Here is a 15879-nt window from a genome sequence, read left to right on the forward strand (position 1 = left end):
CCGGAAAAGAAGCCAGCAGGGGGAAAAAACAGCTTGGTTGAACAGAGAGAGGGCTAAGGCCCAACTAGAAATCAGATTGGCAAAATCTGTGAAAGATAACAAAAAATCTTTCTATAAATATATAAATAATAAAAGGAGGATTAGGGAGACCATACAGTCCCTATTGGATGCAGAAAGAACAACAGTGACAGGGGACAAGGAAAAGGCTGAGGTACTTAATGCCTTCTTTGCCTCAGCCTTTAATTGTAAAGAAAGTTGTTCCTTCTGTGTGCAAACCCAGGAGCTAGAGGAGCAAAATGAGGCTCCCGTGATCCAAGAGGAGGTGGTCAGAGCCTTGCTTTCCCAACTGGACACCTACAAGTCTATGGGGCCAGATGGGATCCACGCAAGGGTATTGAAGGATCTGGCAGATGTGCTGGCCAAACCCCTTGCCATCATCTTCCAACAGTCCTGGAAGACTGGGGAAGTCCCACTGGACTGGAGGCTGGCTGATGTTGTGCTCATCTACAAGAAGGGTCGCAGGGAGGACCCAGGGAACTACAGGCCTGTCAGTCTGACCTCAGTGCCAGGGAAAGTCATGGAACAGGTGATCTTGAGTGCTACCATGAAGCACATGCAAGAGAACCGGGTGATCAGACCCAGTCAACATGGGTTCACAAAAGGCAGGTCTTGCCAAACTAACCTGATCGCCTTCTATGACCAAGTGACTCGGCTGCTGGATGAGGGAAAGGCTGTGGATGTGGTCACCCTGGACTTCAGTAAAGCCTTTGACACAGTTTCTCGCAGCGTTCTGCTTCGGAAGCTGTCGGCCTCTGGCCTGGACAGACATGCACACTCTCCTGGGTGGAAAACTGGCTGGATGGCCAGGCCCAGAGAGTGGTGGTAAATGGAGTTTACCCCAGCTGGAGGCCAGTGACAAGTGGGGTTCCCCAGGGCTCAGAGCTGGGTCCAGCCCTGTTCAATGTCTTTATCAATGACCTGGATGAAGGCATTGAGTGCACCCTTAGCAAGTTTGCGGATGACACTAAGCTGGGTGGAAGTGTTGATCTGCTGGAGGGTAGGGAGGCTCTGCAAAGGGATCTGAACATGCTGGACTGCTGGGCTGAGTCCAATGGCATGAGGTTTAACAAGGCCAAGTGCACTTAGGGCACAACAACCCTGAGCAGTGCCACAGACTAGGAGAAGTCTGTCTAGAAAGCTGCCGGCCAGCAATGTGCCCAGGTGGCCAAGAAGGCCAATGGCATCTTGGCTGGTGTCAGAAACAGCGTGGCCAGCAGGTCCAGGGAGGTTATTCTCCTTCTGTACTCGGCACTGGTGAGACCGCTCCTCGAGTACTGTGTTCAGTTCTGGGCCCCTCACCACAAGAAGGATGTTGAGGCTCTGGAGCGAGTCCAGAGAAGAGCAACAAGGCTGGTGAAGGGGCTGGAGAACAGGCCTTATGAGGAACGGCTGGGAGAGCTGGGGTTGTTTAGCCTGGAGAAGAGGAGGCTGAGGGGAGACCTCATTGCTCTCTACAACTACCTGAAAGGAGATTGTAGAGAGGAGGGTGCTGGCCTCTTCTCCCAAGTGACAGGGGACAGGACAAGAGGAAATGGCCTCAAGCTCCACCAGGGAGGTTCAGGCTGGACATTAGGAAAAAAAATTTCACAGAAAGGGTCATTGGGCACTGGAACAGGCTGCCCAGGGAGGTGGTTGATTCACCTTCCCTGGAAGTGTTTAAGGCACGGGTGGACGAGGTGCTGAGGGGCATGGTTTAGTGTTTGATAGGAATGGTTGGACTCGATGATCCGGTGGGTCTCTTCCAACCTGGTTGTTCTATGATTCTATATTTAAGTTACAGACTGGGGGAGCGGAGCAGCACAGTCCTCCACATTTCAGGCTCATTCAAACCTTCTATCTATTGCAAGGCCTTGAATGTCTAGTTCATGTTATATAAAACATACTCCATTATGCTAATGTCACATTCATGGAGGTAACAGAGGTGGATGACTGTCCAGAAAATGGTTCACAACTTTTAGTAGATGTTCTCTTTCCAACCAGGCCAAACAGTCTGAATTTGAAGTTTAATTGTAAAATGAAAGACAATCTTAGATATCTAGCTCCGCTGAAGACGTGAGGTTTTGCTGTAGGCTTCAGGGAGAATCCTGACACAGTTCCTATTGATTGTTGGAATTAAAAAAAAAAAAACCCACCCCAGATTTGGTGAATGGGAAAAACATCTTCTAATACCATTTTCTTGTTACATGTTATCTTGGAGTTTATTTTAAACATAACTGCTTTTAATTTCTAGGTTCATCTAAGATTCTGCATTATCATTCATCCTTAGTGGCACAGGTGAATTCTGGAACAATTTTCATGATAAGGAAACTATTGGCCACTGTAATGTCAGTGGCAAAACTCCCACTGTCATCATGTAAACCAGTTTCATTCAGTGAGTGTATAGAGAAAAGTAGTCTTCCAGAAAAAGGTAAATTCCATCCTTAGTTTTAAAGAAAGTATTATGCAATATATTTAAGAAAAAAAGAGAGTATATTAAGTTTAAATTGCTGAATCATGGATATTCACAGCCTGAACATAAATAGCTCACCTAAGCCCTTCAAAACATATATTTTATCTGGATTTTTTCCTAGTCGTCTCCAAAATTATTAAACCTAAATTCAGTCAACAGTCCAAATCTCAGTATTTAAAAAAAAAAAAAAAAGCAAAAAACAAAAACAAGAAACCAAGAAACCAATTTGTACGTACTTTATAAAAATATACTGAACACAAATTTTCAAACTGGACAACAGAGGAAGAAAGCCATCATGAATAATTAAAATATGCAGTATCTTGATTTTTAATAAATATATATACACATGGAATCTTACTCTACAGCTAGAAGACAACCCACTCCTTATCTGTGAAAACTGAAAAATGGATATAAAATAGAATTTTTCATATCAGAAACAGCTTTAGGTATTTTTAATAAAGGCACAAAAGCTTAAACTCTCCAGCCTTTTCCTTGTCAGGCTTCATATTTATAACATATATTTAAAATAAGTCATAGAATCATAGATCAAAAATAAATAAATGACAGAAGTTCAAAGATATTATTATCATTCTACCGGATGCTCTGGAGATTTATCACAGGTACATACAGACCACAGGTGTGGTGTTTCTCAGTGACTTACAGTGTAACCAGAGTCCATCCATTGACCACAGTGTAATGAACAAAAGACACACTTTTCAGCAGGATAAAAAATGTTTCATTTGAACCCACTAATTTTTTTTAACAAATTAATTCAGTTGTTCTCAAAACACTAATGTGCTTCTTTCCCATGTAAACAGGGGACCTGTGATAGTTCTTAACTGGAAGTTTCTAAATAAAGGGAAGAGAAACACCAAGAAATTCTGAACTTTGACAGGTAGCCACAATCCAAAATTTTAGAACAGTGGAAACACAGGCATTAACCAGTTTTCAACAGCTTAGCAGAAAACCACAAAGTAGAAATAAATGAAGGCTAAATTATGCCTTGGTCAAAAGGATTTATATTTTTCTTTTTATTTATGCCAATATTTAAAAAGAAATTCTGAAGAAGAATGAACGACATAATCTTTACTAAACTTGCAAAAAGTTACACCATAAAGAATAATTGACGACATTTTATTTTTTCCCCCCTGCAGAGTACTGTAGCCCTCCAAGGTAAAAAAGGGAGTCTGGTGAAAGGAAGCTAATTTTAATTCTTCAGATTAAATCATATCCACAGTAATGTTCAGTTCCATTGGCATGAGCAGTCTATAGGCTCTTGAATGACGTACATAATTTCAGTGCCATTTCCTGAGCAGCGTAGTAGTACAGTGAGATTACGTGTTCCATTTTCTCGACAACAGTTACAAAATCTTAAATGGCTATCAATATTGACATTGAAAATTGTTGCAGATGGGCATTTTCCATCACAAGAAGCCACATTTATCTGTAGGTAAAAGAGCAACTGAAGTTAGAGATGTCAGGTGTCAGATTTTGAACTTTGTGGTTAAAACCCATTTTTACATTTGAAAAGGACTCTGGTCTTAAAAATTATTTTATCTTCTAAATTTCAGAGCAAAACTTCTTTTCACTACTGCATTAGACAAAGAGTCTTCTTGCCTGATGCCCTGACAGAAAAGAAATAGACTTCTTTTAATTAAAACTTAAGCAGAGCCGAAATGCTGGAAAATACAGAATGTCCATGTTAGGTCTTGTTATTTTAGTCATAGTTTTAAATCTGTTTTCTTAAGCAAGTGAGGCATATGAAGGATGCTTTGATCCACTCCCTTCCAAAGAGCCTGTGAACAAATGGGCCATAAACAAACAAATTAGACCAAAAGGTAACTCTTAGAGCTTTCCTGGAATTTAGTAGGGCAATAAAAAGACCCTACTCTAAGCACTAATATTCTCAGTTGTTAATTAAGTAAATGTAATTCTATTCAGCCCTATCCGAAGATTGACAGCATTAATCTGACCAAAGAACACATACATAGTTCCAAACCAGCCATTGCAGATACCACCACGTGATGGGCCAAATTCGTGTGATTGAGACAGAATGTCAGGGATTTTGCTGTAGGAGAGCTGGGGGGAAGGGAAGTGGAGCTAAGGATGTGAATAGAAATTTTGAGGAGATAAAAGTCTGGAAGAACTTCTGGGTGAAGCGTAAGGGAATCTGGACTGTGGGAAAGGTAGGCAGCCCTCAAGGAAATCTGTGATGATATTTTGCCTCTTTCCTTATGACTGTTTAGGTTCTTGAACAGAATCTCACCAGAGGCCTTTTGAAAGTCTTGAGATACTGTGTTGATTGCTTCTCCTTTAAGTGCTACACGAGAAGCATGGTTGCTGCTTGGACGTGTCCTGGATTTTAGCCCCTGGATGGGGCTACAGCAAAGCTGAGAAATAAGATGTCTTAAGCAGACCTGTAAATAAATGGGATCATGAATTTATGAAATGGAGACACATGCTCTGTGGAGGAGAAGAACACTTGGAGAGTAAAGGTCTTTGAAGATGAAGGCAGCAGTGTTTCTATCACATCCTAAGTGGAAGCATTTCTGCTCCTCTTTTAGAATGGGATGTTATCTCATGGTGAAGAGTTCAGTGTCTCTGTTAGTTAGAAGCAATTATGCTGTATCGTTTTCCTCTGAAGCCAGATGTTTTTCCAGGTAGGAATGCTCAGTCTTCCAGTCATAGGAACAGCTAATTTTACGCCACTTACTAGTCGGATAACATTCCTCCGGTCAAAGGTCTGCTTTTGAAAGATAGCAACATTTTTCTGTTGCTTGTTGATAGCTATAACCTACTTCTGAATATTTGGCACGGTAAGCCCAGTGTGAAACATCGGTCTTTTATGCTTACCGGGCTTTGACTTATACAATCGTTTTTTCTTATGGTCGTCCTGATTGTCATTTTCTGGCAAATCCTTTCTTCCTTTTTGCCTGACCAATCACAGAAAATGCATACTGAATCAATACCCTTTTTGTACCGTGTTTGCTACTAAAAAAGTGAAACTGTTAAAATAATTTTAATAATTATGTTGATAAATACTTCCTGAGCATTAGTATTGATTTTATAGCTGGCACGTATAAAGCGTTAAGAGGCCCATTAAGTGATACAGATTTTATAAACATTAAAATAATAATATGATTTTGAATTGCATACGCGGCAAGACAATACGAGCAACTAGAAAAAAGATGTCTCGGGTACTTTTGAATACTATTAGAATTAATTCTGTTTTGATAGGAATACTGAATATGAATAAGATTCTGATCCTGTATGTTAGAAAATTTTCAGAATTTAACATTTTATAAGGTAAAGCAGTGAATGTGACTACAAATGTGATGTTATTTTGAATGTTTAGAATTTAAATAGAACTATATCATTTCAACTGAATTTCTTCAAGGAAGCTTTGAAAGAGAGGAATGCAAATGTTTGCTAGATACGTTGCAGTTTCTACCACCGGAACCAAAGCTGTAGCTCTGTGTCAGCGTATGGATCTAGGATTAGGGAAATACTACAATTTTCAGTACATTCTGGAAGAGATTGATAGGTTTTTTCCTTTGATTTGAAAAACAAAGCTATAGAGTGCTAAGCCATTTTTGACATACTGAAAATTCTATTATGGTACTGAAACAGCTAAATGTACAATCTTTCATGCTACGCTCCATGTCAGGCTGGTTGTTATTACTATCTGTATAACAGCAGTTATTTAGGTCTCCTGTTTCACTACCCATCAAAATTGCTTATTAGTTCTTCTACACAACCATTCTGGACATTTAGTATGTAAAACAAGCACTATTCAGCGGTTTCTCCAACTTCAGCACATGCCTTCGTGGCTGGGTGTACACTAGAACAACTCTTCTGTTCCCCAGGACCTCGTGAGCACTTCTGTAAGATAAATGAGTTCTGAGTAACTGAGATATTCTGCAACCACAACTCCAGTGGGTATTTAAAAATTAGGCTGGCTGCAGAGTGGAATTAGAATTTAATCGATGCATTGCATGATCAAACAAGATGCTATTACTGAACTGGTAGATCACTGTAGGACCGAAGCTGTTAGCCTCCAGCATCTTGGTTGTTGCTCAGCAGCACTTAAGAAAAAGAAGTCCTGTGATATTTCCATCAGAAAGCACTTGCCAGCCTAAATATGCGTAGACAGTGGAATCTTTGTACCTCTACAAGTCATGTGGAGAGATATATGACATTTCAGCATATAAGGTGCTGATATTTAATGAAAACTCTCTTGCTTTATTTTTCTCTCTCTCACTTTCACAGTCAAGAAGATCTGCATTCATTATTAGGTATACTAATTAGGTATATTAGGTATAATGTGCTGTTACATTTAATTTCTTAAAACAGAGCCCTGAAGTGCTTGCAGGGGGAACCTTGAAAGAAAAGTGACAAACAAGTTTAGTTACTATGGTTTTTCTAATTCTGTACCAGTGCAATTAGTAAAAGAAAACAAGTACTCACTGGTTTTCTTGTTGAATTTGCACTCTGAAAAACATTTAGAAAAACATTAGAAGTGCAATGATAGTCAACAGCATTCTTCTTTGGCAAAAATAGGATGACCGTTTTCTTTGTGTTTGAAGCTATTCTACAATCAACTTTATAATCAAACTATTTTAATACTTCCCTTAGAAATAAAAAATACACACTTTGCAGCAATATAGTACACCTTTCCATGACCTATTTTTGGAAACTTGATTTACTTATTAAAGTTTCAAATCATATTTATGTGGGTTTATATGGAAAATAATACAGAAAAGATAACACAACATGAACAAGCTCGGTTTAAAATACATAGAAATACAATGTTGATGCCAATAAAATCCCCAGCTCTAACTTTGATAAAGCTGCTACTTTACCAAGGCATCTTTCTGCACAAGATTGCGTGTGTCTTAAAGAACTACACCTACAGACCTCTAAAGTTCATCTGCCTACGTGAGCTGTGTTTTGCTTTAAACTGCAACTAAGAAACAGTGAAGAGAACAATATAAAAGTAAACCTCTAAAGATCAAGTGTACGATTGCCGAGTGAGAGTAGGTAAGAGACCAAGTAGGGATGGGAAGGAAAGAAACTTGATGAAGTTCCTCATCAGGAACTTGTTTATCCACAAACTAAAGATGGACATACAAGCCCATTCTTCGAGGACTTCATAATTTAGGACTGTGAACAATACAAAGGAAATGTATGTGCAGACTCTAAGAATGACACTGACCTGACTGAAACTCGCAGTCTAAAAATAAAGTGGCTGGATCGCCTCTGTCGGTAACGCAGAGAGTTACACAACTACAAAGAACAACTCATCACCCTAATCCCAAACTCATGAAGACCTTCTTAAAATAACTACAGAAGATTTTTGTGATTATTCAGTAATTTAACATATTGTAAAGTATGAATTCAGGGCCTCAAGAATATTTGTGGGCAGAGAGTCTGAAGCTATTCAGAAGTTACGTCGCCGCGATAGTTTAAAAGGAGCCTACATTTGATTTTCCTCATAATATCACATAGCGATAACTATTTAACCTTAAATAAAATTTGTTTATTTAGCCAACACATTGAAAGACGCGCCTTGAAAATTAAATAACTTTCCATTTTTCAGTTTGTATGGGTTTTATCTGAAAGTTATAGTTTTGCAGAATTTCATACCTATAAGAGAAACTATTTTCATTATTGTGGAAATGCAAGAATATTACCTGACTAGCAGGACATTTTTCAATATGAGCAATGATAGTTTCTCCGGGTAACTTGACTAAAATGTAGGAAGCCATATTACAGAGGGCTGTGCTGTTTCTATCGAATGTAATAACACTCAGTTCAGACAGTACAGAGCATTGACCTAAAAAAGAACTGTCATTTAATGAGGTTACCACAAAACCAAACACAAGGCATTTCTAAAACCTTTCACTTTTATCAACATTTGCTTTCATATGACATATATTTGTATACATATTGATGATCATATTCTGCAGGCAGCATACTGAGCCATAAGCAGAAGGAAGTAGCCTCTGTTACTCGGTGAAAATATCTTAACCTGCCACCGTGTGTCCAGTGATAAAGTTGAAACTGGCGATAATTTTCACTGAAGTCAATGTTTTACAGGCAAGGTCAATGAATCTGTGCATTGCCTAATAAAATGTATGCATTAAAATATACGTATTTTTGAGATGCAGATAACAGGAGACTGCTCTGTCCTGTCTGGAGACAAAGATGTAAAAGTGCAATATTGGTTTCAGTAACGGTGCAAGGCTTTTAATATTACTTTTATTTGGGCTTTTTGAACCCTTGGCAGACAGTCAGCTGCCAGTTTCTGCAACTTCTACATATGAGTAAAACCTTCTGGGTTAACTGAAATTTGGGGATTCTGTCTTTCAGAAAATGTTGGGTTTTCATTTTTTTTCTTCACAGAATGTTAAAATCTCAGCATTACTACTGACAGAAATTCTGAAAAGCCTCAGCTGGAAAATGTTGGTGTTCATGTCACAGATTTCGTTTCAATGTTTTAATTCCAAACAAACTATTTTGACTCTCTTGAATGTTAATACAAAGATACCAAAGCGTTCCCTATATTTTATTCTGTTTTAATGATGAACAGCTCTTTTACATTTATGCCAGTATTCAACTTCCTATCCCCACTGTAATAAATCCTTAAGTTATTACTTGAAATTTACAGATCAAGGCTCTGTGTTGTTTTTAAAAATAAAACAGTGACTTACAGGGACATTCCCGTTCTGGGCAACAACTGTCTGTGTTCGCTTGAACTGGCATTCCTCAAAAACCACAGTCTGGCTTCTGCACATCCTTAGGGCAGTTCCTTGAAAGGTTGTATAACATCCAACCCGTATTAACACATACAAACTGGCTACATTTATCAACAGGTTCAAGGTATCTGGGCTGTCATATAAGGGGAAAACAATCAGAATCAACCTTACATTCCTTGCCTTTGTGAAGTTCAAATGATTGCTTGTTCATCACCCTCCCTGAGACAGAATCAGCATGTCAATATGACCTCTCATCGGTTATTGTTGGAATTAATTGATTTCATGTGCTTGTAGCAGGTGAGAACGATGCACATCAATTCACCCACACCCTTCCTGTTCCATCTAGCTTTGGTGGAATTCTCTATGTAAACCATTATGCATCGAGGTTACATGTTACATTCAGTAATAATCTGAAGCTTTTTAAGAAATACCGAATTACGCATTTCCAACTTTTTAAACCATATGACAAAGAAACAAATGGAAAACAAAGAAAGACAGGGTGATGTGATCCAGAAATAAAAAATAAAATCCATGGATTGTGGCTTTTTCTACAACTCAGAAACATATTTTGCTGTCTAGAATTGGCATATAATTTTAAAAGCCATTTTTTTAAGAGAGCAATCCGTTCAAGTGGCAGAAAATGCCCGGGCAGTATAAAAGCACTGATTCAACAAACCTCCAAGAAGAAAGAATGATTTTTAAATATACAAATAAAACCAAAAAAAAATAGAAGATATTTAAAATCTCTATTATTTACATACGTAGCATAACAGAATGGACTGAAAAGCAAGATATTTTAACACATAGGGGCAAGTAAAACTGACCATACCACACATTCAGAAGCTGTAGACATCAGTGTATGAATCACTGTATCAAAGAAAGCCTTGCCAGCCATAACTGTCATTGTTTCTGTGCTTACTAGAGAAGTTTGTGCTTCCACAGGCTCTGAAGAGGAAGGCAGCGCTGTAACACCACTAGAATGAGATAAATTTGTTAGCGCTCTGGTCTGCAGCTCTGTGGGTTCTGTTAAATTGAAATAAGGTTGAATTGGGATTTTGGACCAATCTGATGTTGTTACATGCAGTACTCCAGAAAGAGAGAGATTTTTTCCTGAGGTGGTAGTTCTTGAAAAAGGTGAACTCTGAACTGCAGATACTGTCAAATAAGGCAGGGAAGATTTCTGAGTTGTGGTTGACTTTGGCTTGGTAGTGTTTCTTTGTTCATGCGAAGGCTGACTGCCTTCTGAAATGTCCACAGTCCTTTCAAATAAGGTTGTGAATTTAACTTCTGAAGCTGTAAATGGGGTACTCTTTGTCTGGGATAATGGACTCGTAGTATCACTTGTTTTCATGATTATAATTTTTGGAGTTTCATTAGTGCTCTGTAAAGCTTGAGTCACTGCAGATGTAAATAAAGATTTGAGTGGCACATGCATAGGTGTTTCTGTGGTGTTAGGAAGCGAAGACGAAGCCATAAAAAACTCCAGATCAGCAACAGAAGAATCAGTGGTTTCTGTAGTAATCCTAGAGGCGACAGTGGTGCCAGAAGCAATTAATGAACTTCCTGAAGAGCTGGGTGGTATTTTTGCAAAAATATAAGGTGCTTTTAAGGATGTAGCATTCACTCTTGTGTTCATGATCATTGGTGTAGTACATTGCATGATGAGTCCAGATGATATGGCCGATATCATTCCACCTTCTTCTGAAGAACTCTGTTGTCCTAGAGAAACTGTAGAGATACGAGTGGTCTTAGGAGGTGGTAAAGACATAGAGACCCTACTGGACTGGCTGTCTAAAGTGTCTTCAGCAATTGTAGGCGTTAGTGAAGGGGACATTGAAATGGATGTTTTTAGTACTGCTGAAAGGTTGGTAGAAAGGCTTAAGTTTGAAGTGAAGGTAAAAGAATTTACGGAAGAAGTTGTCAAGTCTATAACTGGACTTTTTGAGGTTCCTTGTGTATCTAGAGATGAAATGGATGTTTTGGTGGCAGTTATACTTCGTGTTAACGATGATGTCCTACTGACTGTGGGAATCAATGAAGAACTTGTAGTATGAGATGTATAAGGTGGTACTGATGCTGATAACAAGATTGTAAAAAAAAGGGGGATGACCTTGTAAGAGAAGGATCTTTGGGAATGAAAGTGCCTGAACTTCGTGCCACAGGGTCAGTTTTCAATTCTGTATGTGAACTGCTTGAGTACTCTGCAATATCTGGAGTAATTAATGTAGTGTTTCGAGGTAATATCAGTGTCCTAAAAGGGAAGACTGTAGACATAATGGATTTCTGTGGCTTTTTAGAAATGGATGAAGCTAAAAAGGAATCAGTGTGCATTATGAATTTATTTTCTCTTGAGACTTTACTTGCTATAGACCTATCTGAGATTGTTGGGTTGACTAGAAGAGGAGAAGCAGCAGAGGGTACTTTATAGAGACTTTTGGAGGTAACAGTAATACCTGCCATAGCTTTGGGCTTCAGTGAGGTAATCAGTGAACTCACTGGTGTAGATACTGTGCGTATTACAGAAGGACTCGAATAAGTGCTTACAGGAATTTGAGAAGCAACTTGAGATGAAGAGACAGTCATTACGGGTTGAGCAGCAGGAATGCTGCTTTTTATTAGGGGAGATATCTGCTCATGAGCAGTCACTGAAATAGTCACTGAAGATAAAAATGTCTTTGGAGAAATACTAGCTGAAGAATTTGCATTTGATGATATAAGAGAAGTTTTAGACAAGGGTTTTGCTGTTTCAAAATATGAAACTGCGAAGAATTGAGGAAAACTTGTCTCAAAATTAGCAAATCTTGTAGTCATAGGAATTTGAGAAGCAGTTGAAGTCAGTGCAGAAAGAGGTGTTGGGTGAACCGTAGTTTGACCAATGCCAGATCTAGTTCTAACAGTCAAAGCCCATGTGCTTAGTGTCAACCATGAACCTAGGAAAAATACAGGTCTTGTGAAAGTTGCTTCGCCAGCCAGCAAAGCAGACAAAGACACTTGAGAGGATATTGTTGCTCCCTTAGAATGACTTGCTGAAGGATTCCTACTCCTCCCAATCCCTGCAGGTAGCTCAGAAGTGACAGAAGATGGCTTGGAGGTTAAAGTTGTTAAAGCTGAAGTAGGGGAAAGAGTCCCTAGCTGAGTGGTTGATGTTTCAAGTGGAAATGGAACTACCACTACAGAAATAGGTGTTGTTAATAATGTAGAACGTGTTGGATTAGGACTTGCACTGAGCAGGGTTGCTGGAGTTGCTATTGAAATGGGTAAAGGTATAGATGCAGTAGAACTGAGAGTACGTGATGTGACTGCTGAGGCTTGAAGAGCAGCTGGAAGACCTGTTGAAGAGATGAGTTTGGAAAGGACAGTAGGGCTGGATGTGCTGTGAAGTGCATCAGGAGGCTCCACTGTACTTGGTAATGAAAATGTTGAATAGGTGGCTGCCTTAGATGCTACCAATGATTAAAAGTCTGTAGTGAACTGTGCAGATGCATTCATTCCCTTTAAAGTTGTATTTGCCTTCATGGTTACTTTGTCTGTCACATCAGTATGAGTTGTCTCAGTCCCCAAGATAACAAGCTAAGGAGGTGTCTGAGGAAATCTGTCCATAGCAGCACCCATGTGAGAGATTAAAAGTGAAGGTTTTGTTCCAACTGCTGATTCTGTAGGCATCACAGGTATGCCTACAAGGAAAAACTCACGCTTCATTGTCTTTTAGGGATTACTGGTGAAGCAAATTACAATATCTATCTCTGCTCAACTCCCACAGAAATATTAACATATCAGAGCATCATTTTGCAAAGCATCAACATGCCAATGGTTCCGGATTGCCTGATGACTTGGAGGAACTCAGCTGACTCAAGAAGTTTCCCAATTCCAAGTAATTCCATGGAAAATCCGTAAATCCAAAATAGTGAAATGTTTGAATCATAGAATCATAGAATCACCAGGCTGGACGAGACCCACCAGGTCATCGAGTCCAAACATTCCCACCGAACTCTAAACCATGCCCCTCAGCACCTCATCCACCCGCACCTTAAACACCTCCAGGGAAGGCGAGTCAACCACCTCCCTGGGCAAACTGTTCCATTGCCTGATGACCCTTTCAGTGAAGAATTTTTTCCTTATGTCGAGCCTGAACCTCCCCTGGCGGAGCTTGAGGCCACTCCCTCTTGTCCTGTCCCCTGTCACTTGGGAGAAGAGGCCAGCACCCTCCTCTCCACAACCTCCCTTCAGGTAGTTCTAGAGAGCAATGAGGTCTCCCCTCAGCCTCCTCTTCTCCAGGCTAAACAACCCCAGCTCTCCCAGCCGCTCCTCATAAGGCCTGTTCTCCAGCCCCTTCACCATCTTCGTTGCTCTTCTCTGGACTCGCTCCAGAGCCTCGACATCCTTCTTGTGGTGAGGGGCCCAGAACTGAACACAGTACTCGAGGTGCAGTCTCACCAGTGCCGAGTACAGAGGGAGAATAACCTCCCTGGACATGCTGGTCATGCCATTTCTGATACAGGCCAAGATGCCATTGGCCTTCTTGGCCACCTGGGCACACTGCTGGCTCATGTTCAGTCAGCTGTCAACCAACACCCCCAGGTCCTTCTCCTCCTGGCAGCTTTCCAGCCAGGCTTCTCCCAGTCTGTAGCACTGCTTAGGGTGGTTGTGCCTCAAGTGCAGGACCCAGCATTTGGCCTTGTTAAACCTCATGCCATTGGTCTCTGCCCAGCAGTCCAGCCTGTTTAGATCTCTTTGCAGAGCCTCCCTACCCTCCAGCAGATCAACACTTCCACCCAGCTTAGTGTCATCCGCAAACTTGCTAAGGGTGCACTCAATGCCTTCATCCAGGTCATTGATAAAGACATTGAACAGGGCTGGACCCGGCTCTGAGCCCTGGGGAACCCCACTTGTCACTGGCCTCAGCTGGAGTAAACTCCATTTACCACCACTCTCTGGGCCCGGTCATTCAACCAGCTTTCCACCCAGGAGAGTGTGCGCCTGTCCAGCCCAGAGGCTGACAGTTTCCGTAGCAGAATGCTATGAGAAACTGTATCAAAGGTCTTACTAATGTCCAAGAAGACTACACCCACCGCCTTTCCCTCATCCAGCAGCTGAGTCACTTGGTCATAGAAGGCGATCGGGTGAGTTTGGCAAGACCTGCCTTTTGTAAACCCATGTTGACTGGGCCTGATCACCCGGTTCTCTTGCATGTGCTTCGTGATAGCACTCAAGATCACCTCTTCCATGACTTTCCCTGGCACTGAGGTCAGACTGACAGGCCTGTAGTTCCTTGGATCCGCCTTGTGCCCCTTCTTGTAGATGGGCACGACATCAGCCAGCCTCCAGTCCAGTGGAACTTCCCCAGTCTTCCAGGACTGCTGGAAGATGATGGAAAGAGGTTTGGCAAGCACGTCCGCCAGTTCCCTCAAAACTCTTGGGTGGACTCCATCTGGCCCCATAGACTTGTGGGCGTCTAGCCGGGCAAGCAAGTCTCTAACCACCTCCTCTTGGATCGTGGGAAGCTCGTTCTGCTCCTCCAGCCCCTGGGGTTGTGCGCAGAGGGAACAACTTTCCTTACTATTAAAGACTGAAGCAAAGGAGGCATTGAGTACTTCAGCCTTGTCCTTATTCCCTGTTATTGTTGTTCCCTCGGCATCTAGTAGGGACTGGAGATTCTCCCTAGTCCTCCTTTTGCTGTTGATATATTTGTAGAAGGATTTTTTATTGTCTTTCACAGACTTGGCCAATCTGATTTCTAGTTGGGCCTTAGCCCTCCTGATTTTTTCCCTGCACGTTCTTGCTTCCTCCCTATAGTCCACCCAGGATGCCTGCCCCTTCCTCCAAAGCTCATAGCCCTTCCTCTTCTTACTGATGTCTCTCAGGACCTCCCTACTCAACCACGCTGGTTTCTGGAATAAATATATTCTATCTTTGAAAGGTCATGCACTATATGAGTTAACTTTGTACTGGCAAATATCAAGCATGATGCATTTAAGTCAGAACTTGTAAAATAAAATAAGAAACAGTATTAAAATATAATTGTTATGTTCGAAGAATACCATATGGCCCAAATAAGAAATTGATGTGGTAGCTTCACACATGAGAAGCTATGAAATAGACGCAATGAATTTGTTACTGGTGGCTCAGCAACTGAAAAGTCTGAACTTTGTGCCACAGCTTTATCCCTTCCATTTGGGATCTTTCTACTATATGCATAGTATATACTAGCAGTATATAGTCAAATATAGTTGTGATGAGTGTAACCACACCACAAAAAGTTAAATTTAACACACTTAATTCAACTTTAGATATGGCTTGTAAAAAATGTATTTTCTGAATGAGGGCTATGTCCCAGAGAGACACTGTTCAACAGAAAGATGTTCTGGTAAAACCGTTAATTAAAAAAACCCCAGCAACAGACACTTGATTAAAACCTAAGGGGCACGGTTTAGTGTTTGATAGGAATGGTTGGACTCGATGATCCGGTGGGTCTCTTCCAACCTGGTTATTCTATGATTCTATGATTCTGTGATTCTTTCCTAGGATCTCTGGAGTGATTTGTAAGATTAGACCAATATAATAAAATATACTTACAGTCTTCCGGATAAACACATTTAAGTTTGATCTCATCAA

At 40.7% G+C, this 15879-nt stretch overlaps 1 long non-coding RNA gene across 1 annotated transcript; it reads right to left on the reverse strand.

Annotated features, from left to right (window-relative positions):
* Window positions 1-8224: 8224 nt before the first annotated feature.
* On the reverse strand, window positions 8225-10934 carry LOC138716658 (uncharacterized). Its single transcript, XR_011336700.1, has 3 exons — window positions 10097-10934; window positions 9223-9400; window positions 8225-8345 (listed from the first exon to the last, which is right to left on the reverse strand). It is a non-coding gene; the product is annotated as an uncharacterized lncRNA (long non-coding RNA).
* Between the last annotated feature and the right edge of the window lie 4945 nt (window positions 10935-15879).

This window comes from Phaenicophaeus curvirostris, chromosome 1 (assembly GCF_032191515.1).
Source record: "Phaenicophaeus curvirostris isolate KB17595 chromosome 1, BPBGC_Pcur_1.0, whole genome shotgun sequence".
NCBI lineage: Eukaryota > Metazoa > Chordata > Aves > Cuculiformes > Cuculidae > Phaenicophaeus > Phaenicophaeus curvirostris.